Source organism: Liolophura sinensis, chromosome 4 (genome assembly GCF_032854445.1).
Source record: "Liolophura sinensis isolate JHLJ2023 chromosome 4, CUHK_Ljap_v2, whole genome shotgun sequence".
Taxonomy (NCBI): Eukaryota; Metazoa; Mollusca; class Polyplacophora; order Chitonida; family Chitonidae; genus Liolophura; species Liolophura sinensis.
The window spans coordinates 8,134,382-8,152,291 of NC_088298.1; the positions used below are offsets into that span (position 1 = coordinate 8,134,382).

General features: G+C 38.2%; 1 protein-coding gene and 11 non-coding genes across 13 annotated transcripts in view; 1 reads left to right on the forward strand and 11 right to left on the reverse strand.

Moving 5' to 3' along the window:
- The window catches only part of LOC135464328 (serine-rich adhesin for platelets-like), a 375,213-nt gene that overhangs the window by 263,685 nt on the left and 93,618 nt on the right, over nucleotides 1–17,910 (forward strand). The window lies entirely within an intron of this gene.
- Nucleotides 108–200, reverse strand: Trnak-uuu (transfer RNA lysine (anticodon UUU)). Its single transcript has 2 exons — nucleotides 164–200; nucleotides 108–143 (listed from the first exon to the last, which is right to left on the reverse strand). It is a non-coding gene; the product is annotated as a tRNA-Lys (tRNA).
- Trnak-uuu (transfer RNA lysine (anticodon UUU)) lies at nucleotides 1,378–1,470 on the reverse strand. Its single transcript has 2 exons — nucleotides 1,434–1,470; nucleotides 1,378–1,413 (listed from the first exon to the last, which is right to left on the reverse strand). It is a non-coding gene; the product is annotated as a tRNA-Lys (tRNA).
- Trnak-uuu (transfer RNA lysine (anticodon UUU)) lies at nucleotides 1,866–1,958 on the reverse strand. Its single transcript has 2 exons — nucleotides 1,922–1,958; nucleotides 1,866–1,901 (listed from the first exon to the last, which is right to left on the reverse strand). It is a non-coding gene; the product is annotated as a tRNA-Lys (tRNA).
- Trnak-uuu (transfer RNA lysine (anticodon UUU)) lies at nucleotides 3,132–3,224 on the reverse strand. The gene is made up of 2 exons: nucleotides 3,188–3,224; nucleotides 3,132–3,167 (listed from the first exon to the last, which is right to left on the reverse strand). It is a non-coding gene; the product is annotated as a tRNA-Lys (tRNA).
- On the reverse strand, nucleotides 3,618–3,710 carry Trnak-uuu (transfer RNA lysine (anticodon UUU)). The gene is made up of 2 exons: nucleotides 3,674–3,710; nucleotides 3,618–3,653 (listed from the first exon to the last, which is right to left on the reverse strand). It is a non-coding gene; the product is annotated as a tRNA-Lys (tRNA).
- Trnak-uuu (transfer RNA lysine (anticodon UUU)) lies at nucleotides 5,569–5,661 on the reverse strand. The gene is made up of 2 exons: nucleotides 5,625–5,661; nucleotides 5,569–5,604 (listed from the first exon to the last, which is right to left on the reverse strand). It is a non-coding gene; the product is annotated as a tRNA-Lys (tRNA).
- On the reverse strand, nucleotides 7,525–7,617 carry Trnak-uuu (transfer RNA lysine (anticodon UUU)). The gene is made up of 2 exons: nucleotides 7,581–7,617; nucleotides 7,525–7,560 (listed from the first exon to the last, which is right to left on the reverse strand). It is a non-coding gene; the product is annotated as a tRNA-Lys (tRNA).
- Nucleotides 8,795–8,887, reverse strand: Trnak-uuu (transfer RNA lysine (anticodon UUU)). Its single transcript has 2 exons — nucleotides 8,851–8,887; nucleotides 8,795–8,830 (listed from the first exon to the last, which is right to left on the reverse strand). It is a non-coding gene; the product is annotated as a tRNA-Lys (tRNA).
- Nucleotides 9,290–9,382, reverse strand: Trnak-uuu (transfer RNA lysine (anticodon UUU)). The gene is made up of 2 exons: nucleotides 9,346–9,382; nucleotides 9,290–9,325 (listed from the first exon to the last, which is right to left on the reverse strand). It is a non-coding gene; the product is annotated as a tRNA-Lys (tRNA).
- Trnak-uuu (transfer RNA lysine (anticodon UUU)) lies at nucleotides 15,257–15,349 on the reverse strand. The gene is made up of 2 exons: nucleotides 15,313–15,349; nucleotides 15,257–15,292 (listed from the first exon to the last, which is right to left on the reverse strand). It is a non-coding gene; the product is annotated as a tRNA-Lys (tRNA).
- Nucleotides 16,475–16,567, reverse strand: Trnak-uuu (transfer RNA lysine (anticodon UUU)). Its single transcript has 2 exons — nucleotides 16,531–16,567; nucleotides 16,475–16,510 (listed from the first exon to the last, which is right to left on the reverse strand). It is a non-coding gene; the product is annotated as a tRNA-Lys (tRNA).

A 17,910-nucleotide genomic window follows, 5' to 3' on the forward strand; every position in this document is an offset into this window, starting at 1 on the left:
TGATTTTTCCCCGGGAACTTCAAAATTTTGACATTTACAAACAAAAGAAAATCAATTGAAAATAAACCATCGGAAAACCAGCTAGGTAGAATGGGGAAAAATTAGTACGCCCGAAATGGGACTCAAACCCACGACCCTCAGATGACATCTGAATGAGATCTCTTAAAAGTCTGATGCTCTACCGACTGAGCTATCCGGACAGCCGTATAAATATTCGAAAAATGAGTTCTACTGAGTCGAGCAATCTTTGTCTCATCCATTTCCCTGTACTTGAGAGTGGTACATGATTTTGTGTCAAATTCATTCTTACACATATAAAAATACGATTGATGGTTTATTTCGGCCACAGTTATCAGCTAACATACATGCAACATTTTATAGGCCATTAGAGAAAATATTGGGGAAAATTTACATTAAATGGGCTTCTTTCGCTGGGCCTTTAAAGGTCGGGCTAACGGAGAAAACTTCTGCCCATTTTCCAGGTAGGTCGTTTCCCGGGAACTCTACAGTTCTGAAACTTAAAAACAAAAGAAAAACAATTGATCTCTTAAAAGTCTGATGCTCTACCGAGTAAGCTAACGGGCCAGCCGTATAAATATTCGAAAACAGATTTCTGCTTTGTCAAGCAATCTTCGTCTCATTCATTTTCGTGTGCCGAAGAGTTTTGAAAGATATTTTGTAGACTTAGTTCTTAGACATTTAAAAATACGATTGATGGATTATTTTGTCGACAATTATCAGCTAACATACATGCAACATTGTGTAGGGCATTAGACAAAATACTGGAAACAATTTCCATTAAAAGGGCTTCTCTCGTTGGGCTTTTAAACGCCGGGAAAACGGAGAAACCTTCTGCCGATTTTCCAGGTTGATGGTTCCCAAGGAACTTTAAGATTTTGAAATTTAAAAACAAAACAAAAAAAAAATTGATCCCTTAAAAGTCTGATGCTCCACCGACTGAGATTTCCGGGCAGCCATATATATAAATATTCAGAAAAAAATTTTCTGCTTAATCAGGCAATCTTTGTCTCATTCATTTTCGTGTGTTTAAGAGTGTTGAATGATGTTTTTTAATCTCAGATTTTAGACATATAAAAATACGATTGATGGTTTATTTTGCCGAAAATTAACAGCTAAAAGACAAAGAATATTGTGTAGGGCATTAGCAAAAAACAGTGAAAATAAATTTGCACTAAATGGCTTTTTTCGCTGGCCCTTCAGAGGCCGAAAACCCAGAAATCTTCTGCCGATTTTCCAGGTTGATGTTTCCCCGGGAACTTCAAAATTTTGACACTTAAAAAATAAAAGAAAATTTATTGAAAAAAAACCCAACGGAAAATCAGCTAGGTAGAATGGTGAGAAAAGGGAAAAATAGTACGCCCGAAATAGGACTCGAACCCACTACCCTCAGATGACATCTCAATGAGATCTCTTAAAAGTCTGATACTCTACCGACTGAGCTATCCGGGCAGCCGTATGAATAATCGAAAAATGAGTTCTGCTGAGTCGAACAATCTTTGCCTCATCTATTTCCCTGTACTTGACCGTGGTACATGATTTTGTGTCAAATTCATTTTTACACATATAAAAAAAAAACGATTGATGGTTTATTTTGCCGACAATTATCGGCTAAAATTCATGTAATTTTGTGCACGGCATTAGCAAAAACAGTGAGAAGAAATTTGCACTAAATGGGCTTTTTTCGCTGGCCACATTGAAGGCCGGAAAACCCAGAAAATTTCTGCCGATTTTCCAGGTTGATGTTTCCCCGGGAACTTCAAAATTTTGACATTTACAAACAAAAGAAAATCAATTGAAAATAAACCAACGGAAAATCAGCTAGGTAGAATGGGGAAAAAATAGTACGCCCGAAATGGGACTCGAACCCACGACCCTCAGATGAAATCTGAATGAGATCTCTTAAAAGTCTGATGCTCTACCGACTGAGCTATCCGGGCAGCCGTTTGAACATTTGAAAAATGAGTTCTACTGAATCGAGCAATCTTTGTCTCATCCATTTCCCTGTACTTGACAGTGGTACATGATTTTGTGTCGAATTCATTCTTACACATATAAAAATACGATTGATGGTTTATTTCGGCCACAGTTATCAGCTAACATACATGCAACATTTTATAGGCCATTAGAGAAAATATTGGGGAAAATTTACATTAAATGGGCTTCTTTCGCTGGGCCTTTAAAGGTCGGGCTAACGGAGAAAACTTCTGCCCATTTTCCAGGTAGGTCGTTTCCCGGGAACTCTACAGTTCTGAAACTTAAAAACAAAAGAAAAACAATTGATCTCTTAAAAGTCTGATGCTCTACCGAGTAAGCTAACCGGCCAGCCGTATAAATATTCGAAAACAGATTTCTGCTTAGTCAAGCATTCTTCGTCTCATTCATTTTTGTGTGCCGAAGAGTTTTGAAAGATATTTTCTGGACTTAGTTCTTAAACATTTAAAAATACGATTGATGGTTTATTTTGTCGACAATTATCAGCTAACATACATGCAACATTGTGTAGGGCATTAGACAAAATACTGGAAACAATTTCCATTAAATGGGCTTCTCTCGTTGGGCTTTTAAACGCCGGGAAAACGGAGAAACCTTCTGCCGATTTTCCAGGTTGATTGTTCCCAAGAAACTTTAAGATTTGGAAATTTAAAAACAAAAAAAAACAATTGATCCCTTAAAAGTCTGATGCTCCACCGACTGAGATTTCCGGGCAGCCATATATATAAATATTCAAAAAAAAACTTCTGCTTAGTCAAGCAATCTTTGTCTCATTCATTTTCGTGTGTTTAAGAGTGTTGAATGATGTTTTTTAATCTCAGATTTTAGACATATAAAAATACGATTGATAGTTTATTTTGCCGAAAATTAACAGCTAAAAGACAAAGAATATTGTGTAGGGCATTAGCAAAAACAGTGAAAATAAATTTGCACTAAATGGGCTTTTTTTCGCTGGCCCTTCAGAGGCCGAAAACCCAGAAATCTTCTGCCGATTTTCCAGGTTGATGTTTCCCGTACAACTTCAAAATTTTGACACTTAAAAATCAAAGAAAATTGATTGAAAAAAAACCCAACGGAAAATCAGGTAGGTAGAATGGTGAGAAAAGGGAAAAATAGTACGCCCTAAATGGGACTCGAACCCACGACCCTCAGATGACATCTCAATGAGATCTCTTAAAAGTCTGATGCTCTACCGACTGAGCTATCCGGGCAGCCGTATGAATATTCGAAAAATGAGTTCTGCTGAGTCGAGCAATCTTTGCCTCATCCATTTCCCTGTACTTGACCGTGGTACATGATTTTGTGTCAAATTCATTCTTACACATATAAAAAAAACGATTGATGGTTTATTTTGCCGACAATTATCGGCTGAAATTCATGTAATTTTGTGGACGGCATTAGCAAAAACAGTGAGAAGAAATTTGCACTAAATGGGCTTTTTTCGCTGGCCACATTGAAGGCCGGAAAACCCAGAAAATTTCTGCCGATTTTCCAGGTTGATTTTTCCCCGGGAACTTCAAAATTTTGACATTTACAAACAAAAGAAAATCAATTGAAAATAAACCAACGGAAAACCAGCTAGGTAGAATGGGGAAAAATTAGTACGCCCGAAATGGGACTCAAACCCACGACCCTCAGATGACATCTGAATGAGATCTCGTAAAAGTCTGATGCTCTACCGACTGAGCTATCCGGACAGCCGTATAAATATTCGAAAAATGAGTTCTACTGAGTCGAGCAATCTTTGTCTCATCCATTTCCCTGTACTTGACAGTGGTACATGATTTTGTGTCAAATTCATTCTTAGACATATAAAAATACGATTGATGGTTTATTTCGGCGACAGTTATCAGCTAACATACATGCAACATTTTATAGGCCATTAGAGAAAATATTGGGGAAAATTTACATTAAATGGGCTTCTTTTGCTGGGCCTTTAAAGGCCGGGCTAACGGAGAAAACTTCTGCCCATTTTCCAGGTAGGTGGTTCCCCGGGAACTTTACAGTTTTGAAACTTAAAGACATAAGAAAAACAATTGATCTCTTAAAAGTCTGATGCTCTACCGAGTAGGCCAACCGGCCAGCCGTATAAATAATAGAAAACAGATTTCTGCTTAGTCAAGCAATCTTTATCTCATTCATTTCCGTGTGCCGAAGAGTGTTGAATGATATTTTGTAGACTGAGTTCTTAGACATATAAAAATATGATTGATAGTTTATTTTGCCTACGATTATCAGCTAACATACATACAACATCGTGAAGGGTATTAGACAAAATTATGGAAAAAAATTCCATTAAATGGGCTTTTTTCACTGGACTTTTAAAGGCCGGGAAAACGGAGAAACCTTCTGCCGACTTTCCAGGTTGATTGTTCCCAAGGAACTTTAAGATTTTGAAATTTAAAAACAAAAGGAAAACTATTGATCCCTTAAAAGTCTGATGCTCCACCGACTGAGCTATCCGGGCAGCCATACATAAATTGGAAAAAAAAGTTCTGCTGAGTCAAGCAATCTTTGTCTCATTCATTTTCGTGTGTTTAAGAGTGTTGAATAATGTTTTGTCAACTTAGATTTTAGACATATAAAAATACGATTGATGGTTTATTTTGCCGAAAATTATCGGCTAAAATACATGGAACTTTGTGGAAAGCATTAGCAAAAACAGTGAGAAGAATTTTGCACTCAATGGGCTTTTTTGTTGGCCCTTTAGAGGCCGGAAAACCCAGGAAATTTCTGCCGATTTTCCGGGTTGATGTTTCCCCGGGAACTTCAAAATTTTTTTTTTTTTTTTTTGAATATAAAATAATTTATTCCCAATAAACAAATACAGAGTTGACATTATAATACATCAGCCCAATTAAAACAATATCTTTATCACAGTAGATGTGGGCTGTCGTCTTTTTACATTTATGCACGGTATATGTATTTACAACAGATCAAGTATTCCATTACAGAAAGAACTTAAGCTTACTTCAAAATTTTTAATCTTCAAAACAAAAGAAAATTAATTGAAAAAAAAAACAATGGAAAATCAGCTAGGTGGAATGGGGAGAAAAGAGTGCGCCTGAAATGGAACACTAGCCCACGACCCTCAGATGACATCTAAATGAGATCTCTTAAAAGTCTGATGCTCTATCGACTGAGCTATCCGGGCAGCCGTATGAATATTCGAAAAATGAGTTCTGCTGAGTCGAGCAATCTTTGTCCCATCCATTTCCCTGTACTTGACAGTGGTACATGATTTTGTGTCAAATTCATTCTTAGACATATAAAAATACGATTGATGGTTTATTTTTCCGAAAATTTTCGGCTAAAATACATGTAATTTTGTGCACGGCATTAGTAAAAACAGTGAGAAGAAATTTGCACTAAATGGGCTTTTTTCGCTGCCCCCATTGGATGCCGGAAAACCCAGAAAATTTCTGCCGATTTTCCAGGTTGATGTTTCCCCGGGAACTTCAAAATTTTGACATTTAAATACAAAAGAAAATCAATTGAAAATAAACCAACGGAAAATCAGCTAGGTAGAATGGGGAGAAAAGGGAAAAAATAGTACGCCCGAAATGGGACTCGAACCCACGACCCTCAGATGACATCTGAATGAGATCTCTTAAAAGTCTGATGCTCTACCGACTGAGCTATCCGGGCAGCCATGTGAATGTTCGAAAAATGAGTTCTGCTGACTCGAGGAATGTTTGTCTCATCCATTTCCCTGTACTTGACAGTGGTACATGATTTTGTGTCGAATTCATTCTTACACATATATAAAATACGATTGATGGTTTATTTTGCCGACAGTTATCAGCTAACATACATGCAACATTTTATAGGCCATTAGAGAAAATATTGGGAAAAATTTGCATTAAATGGGTTTCTTTCGCTCGGACTTTAAAGGTCGGGCTAACGGAGAAAACTTCTGCCCATTTTCCAGGTAGGTGGTTCCCCGGGAACTGTACAATTCTGAAACTTAAAAACAAAGATAAACAACTGATCTCTTAAAAGTCTGATGCTCTACCGAGTAAGCTAACCGGCCAGCCGTATAAATATTCGAAAACAGATTTCTGCTTAGTCAAGCAATCTTCGTCTCATTCATTTCCGTGTACCGAAGAGTGTTGAATGATATTTTGTAGACTGAGTTCTTAGACATATAAAAATATGATTGATAGTTTATTTTGCCTACGATTATCAGCTAACATACATACAACATCGTGAAGGGCATTAGACAAAATTATGGAAAAAAATTCCATTAAATGGGCTTTTTTCACTGGACTTTTAAAGGCCGGGAAAACGGAGAAACCTTCTGCCGACTTTCCAGGTTGATTGTTCCCAAGGAACTTTAAGATTTTGAAATTTAAAAACAAAAGGAAAACTATTGATCCCTTAAAAGTCTGATGCTCCACCGACTGAGCTATCCGGGCAGCCATACATAAATTGGAAAAAAAAGTTCTGCTGAGTCAAGCTTGCAATCTTTGTCTCATTCATTTTCGTGTGTTTAAGAGTGTTGAATAATGTTTTGTCAACTTAGATTTTAGACATATAAAAATACGATTGATGGTTTATTTTGCCGAAAATTATCGGCTAAAATACATGGAACTTTGTGGAAAGCATTAGCAAAAACAGTGAGAAGAATTTTGCACTCAATGGGCTTTTTTTGTTGGCCCTTCAGAGGCCGGAAAACCCAGAAAATTTCTGCCGATTTTCCGGGTTGATGTTTCCCCGGGAACTTCAAAATTTTTTTTTTTTTTTTTGAATATAAAATAATTTATTCCCAATAAACAAATACAGAGTTGACATTATAATACATCAGCCCAATTAAAACAATATCTTTATTACAGTAGATGTGGGCTGTCGTCTTTTTACATTTATGCACGGTATATGTATTTACAACAGATCAAGTATTCCATTACAGAAAGAACTTAAGCTTACTTCAAAATTTTTAATCTTCAAAACAAAAGAAAATTAATTGAAAAAAAAAAACAATGGAAAATCAGCTAGGTGGAATGGGGAGAAAAGAGTGCGCCTGAAATGGAACACTAGCCCACGACCCTCAGATGACATCTAAATGAGATCTCTTAAAAGTCTGATGCTCTATCGACTGAGCTATCCGGGCAGCCGTATGAATATTCGAAAAATGAGTTCTGCTGAGTCGAGCAATCTTTGTCCCATCCATTTCCCTGTACTTGACAGTGGTACATGATTTTGTGTCAAATTCATTCTTAGACAAATAAAAATACGATTGATGGTTTATTTTTCCGAAAATTTTCGGCTAAAATACATGTAATTTTGTGCACGGCATTAGCAAAAACAGTGAGAAGAAATTTGCACTAAATGGGCTTTTTTCGCTGCCCCCATTGGATGCCGGAAAACCCAGAAAATTTCTGCCGATTTTCCAGGTTGATGTTTCCCCGGGAACTGTAAAATTTTGACATTTAAATACAAAAGAAAATCAATTGAAAATAAACCAACGGAAAATCAGCTAGGTAGAATGGGGAGAAAAGGGAAAAAATAGTACGCCCGAAATGGGACTCGAACCCACGACCCTCAGATGACATCTGAATGAGATCTCTTAAAAGTCTGATGCTCTACCGACTGAGCTATCCGGGCAGCCATGTGAATGTTCGAAAAATGAGTTCTGCTGAGTCGAGGAATGTTTGTCTCATCCATTTCCCTGTACTTGACAGTGGTACATGATTTTGTGTCGAATTCATTCTTACACATATATAAAATACGATTGATGGTTTATTTTGCCGACAGTTATCAGCTAACATACATGCAACATTTTATAGGCCATTAGACAAAATATTGGGGAAAATTTGCATTAAATGGGTTTCTTTCGCTGGGACTTTAAAGGTCGGGCTAACGGAGAAAACTTCTGCCCATTTTCAAGGTAGGTGGTTCCCCGGGAACTGTACAATTCTGAAACTTTAAAACAAAGATAAACAACTGATCTCTTAAAAGTCTGATGCTCTACCGAGTAAGCTAACCGGCCAGCCGTATAAATATTCGAAAACAGATTTCTGCTTAGTCAAGCAATCTTCGTCTCATTCATTTCCGTGTACCGAAGAGTGTTGAATGATATTTTGTAGACTGAGTTCTTAGACATATAAAAATACGATTGATGGTTTATTTTGTCGACAATTATCAGCTAACATACATACAAGATACATTGTGTAGGGCATTAGACAAAATACTGGAAAAAAATTCCATTAAATGGTCTTCTTTCTCTGGACTTTTAAACGCCGGGAAAACGGAGAAACCTTCTGCCGACTTTCCAGGTTGATTGTTCCCAAGGAACTTTAAGATTTTGAAATTTAAAAAACAAAAGGAAAACTATTGATCCCTTAAAAGTCTGATGCTCCACCGACTGAGCTTTCCGGGCAGCCATACATAAATTGGAAAAAAAAGTTCTGCTGAGTCAAGCAATCTTTGTCTCATTCATTTTCGTGTGTTTAAGAGTGTTGAATGATGTTTTGTCAACTTAGATTTTAGACATATAAAAATACGATTGGTGGTTTATTTTGCCGAAAATTATCGGCTAAAGTACATAAACGACAAAGAATATTGTGTACAGCATTAGCAAAATCAGTGAGAAGAAATTTGCATTAAATGGGCTTTTTTTGCTGGCCCCATTGAATGCCGGAAAACCCAGAAAATTTCTGCCGATTTTCCAGGTTGATGTTTCCCCGGGAACTTCAAAATTCTGAATCTTAAAAGCAAAAGAAAATGAATTGAAAAAAAAAACAACGGAAAATCAGCTAGGTGGAATGGTGAGAAAAGATTGAGCCTGAAAAGGAACTCGAACCCATGACCCTCAGATGACATCTGAATGAGATCTCTTAAAAGTCTGATGCTCTACCGACTGAGCTATCCGGGCAGCCGTATGAATATTCGAAAAAATGAGTTCTGCTGAGTCGAGCAATCTTTGTCTCATCCATTTCCCTGTACTTGACAGTGGTACATGATTTTGTGTCAAATTCATTCTTACACATATAAAAATACGATTGATGGTTTATTTTGCCGACAATTATCGGCTAAAATACATGTAATTTTGTGTACGGCATTAACAAAAACAGTGAAAAGAAATTTGCACTTAATGGTCGTTTTTCGCTGGCTCCATTGGAGGCCGGAAAACCCAGAAAATTTCTGCCGATTTTCCAGGTTGATGTTTCCCCGGGAACTTCAAACATTTAACACTTAAATACAAAAGAAAATCAATTGAAATTAAACCAACGGAAAATCAGCTAGGTGGAATGGGGAGAAAAGGGAAAAAATAGTACGCCCCAAATGGGACTCGAACCCACGAACCTCAGATGACATCTGAATGAGATCTCTTAAAAGTCTGATGCTCTACCGACTGAGCTATCCGAGCAGCCATGTGAATGTTTGAAAAATGAGTTCTGCTGAGTCGAGGAATGTTTGTCTCATCCATTTCCCTTTACAAAACTTCAAAATTTTGACACTTAAAACTAAAAAAATTCAATTGAAAGAAAACCAACGGAAAATTAACTAGGTGGAATAGGGAGAAAAGGGAAAAAATAGTACGCCCGAAATGGGACTCGAACCCACGACCCTCAGATGACATCTGAATGAGATCTCTTTTTTTTTTTTTTTTTGGAATATAAAATAATTTATTCCCAATAAACAAATACAGAGTTGACATTATACAGTCCTGGAAAAAAGTTTGGAGTATTGGTGAATTTCACACCATATCCACGAAGAGCGTGGTTCGTTGCGTTCAGGTCAATACTCTGTCGATTGGTTTTACTTGGACTAGTCTCTATGATGCATTATCAATAGTTTCCTCAAACCAAAACATTTCTAAATGTTATAGGAGACGAGTTTTTCACGATATTCTGAAAGTGCCCCAAACAAGTGCAGAAATTCAGTGAAACCCATGTATTTTATTACGAGCTGTAACTTTTATTCGATTGGAAATATGTCTACAATACTTGGTAAGTTAAATATGCAAAACACTAACAATACAGAAAATTAATTTAGTACTTGGTGTGCCTACCCCTCGCACTGTACAATGCGCGCACACGTCTTGGCATACTGGCAACTAAGGAAGTCAAAGTTTCTTCCGGTATATATCTCCAGCAAGTGAGCACAGCAAGAGTTAGTTCAGCCACGTTCGTTGGGGCTTCATCCAGGTTATTCAACCCACGGGAAACTTCCGCCCACAAGTTCTCAATTGGGTTCATATCCGGTGAAATGGCTGGCCACTGCATGTGCTCAACACCCTCCTGTTCCAGAAAATTCCGTATCAGTCGGTCCGGTGCGGCGTGGCGTTGTCGTCCTGATACACAAAGTTTGCCCTGAATTGTTGCCGAGCAAATGGGAGCATTATCGTTTCCAGAATCCGTTGATATTGGTGCTGGTTCATGTGTCCATCCAAGACGTGCAGGTCGCATTTACCAGTGCTATGAAAAGCACCCCAGTCGGTCACCCCACCGCCCCCGCCTTGGACTCTGGGCATGATGCAATCTTCGTTCAGAGCCTCGTGAGCCTGACCACGCACCATCACACGGCCATCTTCCCGGTAGACGACAAAACGAGACTCATCACTGAATATCACGTGTCGCCAGTGTCCCACCTGCCCGTTCAGGTGTTCCCGCGCCCAGGATAAGCGTGCCTGGCGGTGTCGACGCTGTAACAAAGGCTTCCTCTAAGGCCTCCTTACCAAATACTCAGGAGTCAACAGTCTGGATCGCACTAAGCGGCTTGACACAGCAGTATTGGTAAATCTCATCCAGTCAGCGCGTATCTGGTTGGAACTCTTCGTACGGCCATTGCGGCAAAGTCTCACCAGATACCGGTCCTCTCTCTCGGTGGTCTTTCGTGGCCGACCAGACCTCGGTCTAGGCGTAGGCACACCCGTCTGTCGGTGTAGCTTCAAGATTTTGGAGACGGCTCCCTGAGTGACACCAAGAGCTGCTGCAATGTCTTTCTGTTTTGCTCCAGCTAGGCTCATACCAACGATACGGTTGCAGACTGCAGCACTCAGCTGACGTCTCATGATCACAGCAGTATTGTTGGAAACACTCTGGAGCACTGGCATGCCTTAACCGAGCTTTTATAAGAGTTACAAGGTTAAATTATAATCATGTCTGCGTACATGACTTTTTCACTGAGAAATGGATGGTCATGCTTTGTCACAACTGTAATTTTGCTCAGGTGACACAAGCAATAATGGTGTGTATGAGCTGAAAGGGGACATAATCCACTACATTTTCCACCCAAACAAGAATGTGTGCATTCAATGTAAGGCGCACAAAAGTACGTTTCTGGTAAATGCTATCATCAGTGAAAACAATATTCCAAACTTTTTTCCAGGACTGTAATACATCAGCCCAATTAAAACAATATCTTTATCACAGTAGATGTGGGCTGTCGTCTTTTTATATTTATGCACGGTATATGTATTTACAACAGATCAAGTATTCCATTACAGAAAGAACTTAAGCTTTGAGTTGTCAATAGCAAATATAAGGTTTCCTCTGGCCCATGTTTTCTGAAAGTTGACTTTATTGAGACGGCAGAAGTCTGAACAAACTCGTTATTTTACACATGACTTAACAGAAGTAACTATGCTTGCAACAGATTTCCTTTTACCTTGAAAAACAGCCTCATTTCTAGCGCACCATACACAAAACAAACAAACTGTTATAAGATATGTGTACACTGAATTCTCGTCCTTTGATAACGAAACACCAAACAATTTGTGTATTAGATCCTTCTCTGAAAAAGTAGGGAAAAAGCTTCCATACATCCAAAAAAGCCTTTGAAAATTCAACAGTACCTGTTTTGCAATGTTGCATTCTACAAACAAATGATTCCTGGTTTCCGATTTACCACAAAAGCTACACAAATCATCTGTGCATATATTTCTTCTTAAGAGAATCTCCTTGACAGGCAGAATATTATGAACTAATTTAAACGAAAAATTTATAAGATTGTTATCCAGGAAGGCGTTGAACACTGTACGCCATATCCGAGGCCATGGTAACATTGGTTGAGAAGCTACAACTTTCGGAGGTTCAGAAATCTTGGACAAAAAGGCACTATATATAAATTTATTGTGAAACATTGCTGGAGATAACTGTTGACCATGATAAAATTCTTTCCAGGCAGACAACACAAACCTATAAAAGGCTGGGAGCATTAACGAGTGCGGTAAGCTTGACCTCGCAAACTCTGGCTTAACCTGGTTTAGTGAAATTCCAAGCCAGTAAATAGCAAAATATCTCCAATCCGCTTCAGTGTCATTCAATAATTTTAAGACATGTTTGACTGCAAATACCTTCAGTTTGCAAAAAATATTGGGGATATTTAACCCACCGTTATCATATGCATTATACAAACAGATCTCTTAATAGCTTCTGGTTTGCCATTCCAAAGAAACTTAAAGACATGCTGAGTACAGTGTAAAATACATTTTGGTGTTAAGATAAAACATTGGCCAATGTACCACAGAACAGACAAGTCAACAGTGTTAATTATAACAGCCCGGCCCCGCATTGTAAGGTACCGGTCACCCCAACATGACACATTTTTTTTTACTTTCTTGAGTACACGTTCAATGTTTAGATCTTCCTGGTTTTCACCAAAATATACACCACATATTTTAATGTTTTCCACAGTCCTAAAGCCGGCTACAGTATCGTCACTGACCTTCCATGTACCAATAGGAAGTACCACACTTTTAGCCACATTAAGTTTAGCCCCTGATGCTCTCCCAAATTCATGGACCAATTTAATAACATGATCAGCTGATTCTTCATCAGACACAATAATCGTAGCGTCGTCAGCATGAGCAGCAATCTTAGACTGTCTGCTTGTACCAGGCATAGGTATACCTCTAATTCTTTCACACTGCCCGACAGCCTTTATAAAGGGTTCTAAAGTAAGTATGTACAGTAATGGTGATAATGCACATCCTTGTCTAACACCTCTTTCTAGAGCAAACTGTTCAGTAACATAACCATTAACTAATACAGAGCTATTTATATCAGTATATAATAACCTGACCCATCTGCAAAATGATGGGCCAAAATTATACTTTTCTAAACAATTAAATAAGAAAGACCATTCAACCCTATTAAATGCTTTTTCTTGGTCTAAGCTAATAAAGCAAGCATCCAATTCTTTTTGACCTACATAGTCATATGTACTTCTTAATAGATGCACATTATCCAAAATTGATCTGCCAGGAACACCAGATGTCTGGCATTTGTCTACAACACTAGCCACCACTACTTTGAGACGATTACATAAGGCTCTAGACAATATCTTGTAATCTACATTTAACACAGAGATAGGACGCCAGTTCTTTATCATATTCGAATTTTCAGTATCTTTACACAGCAATGTTATCAAACCTGACTTCTGGCTTAAGCTCAAGCAGCCCTGGCTGAAGCATTGATTTATAACCTGGGTATATGTGTCTCCAATAACTGACCAATAGTGAAGATAAAATTCACATGGCAAACCATCACTGCCTGGTGATTTATATTTAGACATACCTTTAAGGGCAGCAAATAATTCATCATTTGACATAATTCCTTCACAGGCACCCCTCTCAGCACTGTTCAAACAGGGCAAGGAGGTTATGATAAACTCTTATAATAACTGCACACACATTTAGAGATGTCTGCTTGTTTGTCATGTATACATGATTCGTCTCTATGACATTTCATAGACTTTATCATTTTCTTCTTAGAACGCCCAGATTCACGTTGTAGAAAGTACCTTGTTGGCTTTTCATTGTCTAGAAAATGGGTAGCCTTAGCTCGAATTATTGAGCCCCTTTTAACTTCTGCCTGAATGTCGTTTATAGTGGCTTTCAGTCCAGATTTGATTGATTGGTGTTTTTTACGCCGTACTCAAGAATATTTCACTTATACCACGGCGGCGAGCATTATGGTGGGTGGAAAACGGGCACAGCCTGGGGGAAACCCACGACCATCCGCAGGTTGCTAGCAGACCTTCCCACATACGGCCGGAGAGGAAGCCAGCATGAGCTGGACATGAACTCACAGCGACCGCATTGGTTTCAGTCTAGAAATTTCATTTTTGTTCCCTACTGGGTCAGATTTCAGACTATTCAGTTCTTGATTTAAATCCCTTAGCTTTTGCTTTGATACCTTATTTTTCTTTCCAGAGTATTCTTGAATTATCTGTTTGGCTTTGGCTTTGAAATAATCCCACTTTTCAATAGTATCCACTATATGCCCAGTCCCAAAAATGTCCTCATGCAATTTCTCAATACTGTGTAACAATTCTGCTTCCCCCAGCACAGACACATTACACTTCCAATAGCTTGGACCCCACACAAAGGCATTTCTAAAAGACAAATCAATAAAAATACATGAGTGGCCTGAAAAGGATAGGGGAACAAAATCAGCCAATGTAACACAGTCTTGTAATAAGTTAGATACATAAAATCTATCGATTCTAGATGATACCTGACCCCTACACCATGTATACACTTGACAATTTGGATACAGTTTTCTGTAAACATCACAAAGTGAAAAATCATGTTTTAAACAATTCATTTCAATTTTACGAAAGTTACTTGCTAATGGATCACCTCCATACTTGTCCAGGTTATTGTTTTCATTGTTAAAATCACCACCTAAAGTTACAGGACTACTTCCAGCGATAAGTTGGTCCATATTCCGAATAATTTTTTTCCTATCAACAGGCGCATTAGGTGCATATATAGATATTAATTTAACCGGCATATCATTTATGACTGCTGATATCGCCACATATCGACCCTCAGGGCAGCATGGCTGAATGAGATCTCTTAAAAGTCTGATGCTCTACCGACTGAGCTATCCGGGCAGCCGTATGAATTTGAAAAATGAGTTCTGCTGAGTCGAGCAATCTTTGTCTCATCCATTTCCCTGTACTTGACAGTGGTACATGATTTTTTGTGAAATTTATTCTTGGACATATAAAAATACGATTGATGTTTTATTTTGCCGAAAATTATCGGCTAAAATACATGTAATTTTGTGTACGGCATTAGCAAAAACAGTGAGAAGAAATTTGCACTAAATGGGCTTTTTTCGCTGGCCTCATTGGAGGCCGGAAAACCCAGAAAATTTGTTCCGAATTTCCAGGTTGATGTTTCCCCGGGAACTTCAAAATTTTCACAGTTAAAAAGAAAAGAAAATCAGTTGAAAAAAACAACGGAAAGTCAGCTAAGTAGAATGGTGAGAAAAGGGAAAAAATAGTACGCCCGAAATGGGACTCGAACCCACGACCCTCAGATGACATCTGAATGAGATCTCTTAAAAGTCTGATGCTCTACCGACTGAGCTATCCGGGCAGCCGTATGAATATTCGAAAAATGAGTTCTGCTGAGTCGAGGAATGTTTGTCTCATCCATTTCCCTGTACTTGACAGTGGTACATGATTTTGTGTCAAATTCATTCTTAGACATATAAAAATACGATTGATGGTTTATTTCGCCGACAATTATCATCTAAAATACAGAGAACATTGTGTACGGCATTAGACACAGTACTGGTGAGAATTTTGCACTAAATAGGTTTTTTTCGATGGCCTTTCAGAGGCTGGAAAACCTAGAAAACTTCTGTCGATTTTCCATGTTGGTATTTCCCCGGGAACCTTAACGTTTTGACTTTTGAAAACAAAAGAAAAACATTTGAAAAAACCCATTGGAAAAAAGCAGCTTGATTGGGAAGGGAGAAAAGGCCAAAAATACTACGCCCCAAATGGGACTCGATCCCACGACTCTCAGATGACTTCTGAATGAGATCTCTTAAAACTCTGATGCTCTAACGATGATGCTCTATCGACTGAGCTATCTGTGCAGCCGTATGATTATCGAAAAATGAGTTCTGCTGAGTCGAGCAATCTTTGTCTCATCCATTTCCCTGTACTTGACAGTGGTACATGATTTTGTGTCAAATTCATTTTTAGACATATAAAAATACGATTGATGGTTCATTTTGCCGACAATTATCGGCTAAAATACATGTAACATTGTGCACGCCATGAGACAAAATATTGGGAAAAATTTGCATTAAATGGGCTTCTTTCGCTGGCCCCATTAAAGGCCGGGAAAATGGAGAAAACTTCTGCCGATTTTCCTGGTGGAGAAAGGGGAAAGAAAAGAGTGCGCCCGAAAAGGGACTCGAACCCACGACCCTCAGATGACTTCTGAATGAAATCTCTTAAAAGTCTGATGCTCCACCGTCATTGCGTACGGTAGTAGACATGATAGTGGGGAAAAATTTGCACCAAATGGGATTCTTTCGCTGGCCTATAAGAGGCCGGGAAAACCAAGAAAACTCTTCCGATATTCTAGGTTGGTGTTTCCCAGGGAACTTTAAAATTTTGAGACTTAAAAAGAATTGAAAAACAATTGAAAAATCCCATTGGAAAGTCGCAGTTTTGTGGAGAGGGGAGGAAAGGAAAAAAAACAGTACGCCCGAAATGGGACTCGAACCCACGACCCTCAGATGACATCTGAATGAGATCTCTTAAAAGTCTGATGCTCTACCGACTGAGCTATCCGGGCAGAGGGATGAATAATTGAAAAATGAGTTCTGCTGAGTCGAGTAATCTTTGTCTCATCCATTTCCCTGTACTTGACAGTGGTACATGATTTTGTGTCAGATTCATTCTTAGATATATAAAAATACGATTGATGGTTCATTTTGCCGACAATTATAAGCTAACATACATGCAACATTGTGTAGGGCATTAGACAAAATAGTGGTAAAAAATTTGCAGTAAATGGGCTTTTTTCGATGGCCTTTCAGAGCCCGGAAATCCAAGAATACTTCTGCCGATTTTCGAGGTAGGTGTTTTACCAGAAATTTTAAAATTTTGAAACTTAAAAACAAAACAAAAACAATTGATCTCTTCAAAGTCTGATCCGGACTGTCATATAAATATTTGAAGAAAGAGTTCTGCTCAGTCAAGCAATCTTCGTCTCATTCATTTCCGTGTGCTTAAGAGTGTTGAAGATGTTTTGTAAACTTAGTTCTTAGACATATAAAAATACGGTTGATGGTTTATTTTGGCGACAGTTATCATCTAAAATACAAGGAACATTGAGTACGGCATCAGAGAAAATAGTGGTAAAAAATTTGCACTCAGTGGATCTTTTTCGTTGGCCTTTCAGAGGTCGGAAAATCCAAGAAAACTTTTTTTGAATAAGAAAATTTATTCACCATAAGTCATATTTACGTGAATGGAAATACAGTGTACGAGCCACGGTCTGTACAGCAATCTAAATGAAAATAAAAAAATATTTATTAGAGAGACCTGGATTGCGTATTTCTGATGGAAATGTGAGTTTTTGAGGAAGTTACTCCAGTAAGTAAATAAGTTTACCTTTTACAACTTTACAAATCACGTTATTTTTACACCATATATCTTTGAAACACCTTGGGCTGAGACGAACAAAATCAACATGAACCCGTGTTCTTACAATACCCTTTGCAGCAGAGACAGTATAACTGCCATCTCTTTGCTTACCATGAAAGATTATGTTATTTCTGGCACACCACAATGAAAACTGAAGAACACTCAGTATATATAAACAAACTGATTCGTCTGGGTTGTTTACATTTTCAAACAATTTATGGATAAGGTGCTTTTCGTTAAAGGACGGTACAAAATTGGCATATTTGATAAACAGTCCCAAAAATTCATTAATTACAGGTCTAATCATGTGACATTCAACAAACAAATGTACCTGTGTTTCCGAGCCTTGACAGAACACACTCGTCATCAGTGGCTATATTTCGCCGCAAAAGCCTCTCTTTAACAGGTAGGATGTGATGAACTAGTTCAAAACAAAAATTAATCAAGTTGTGATCTAAGAATTTGTTAAATACAGTCTTCCATATAACT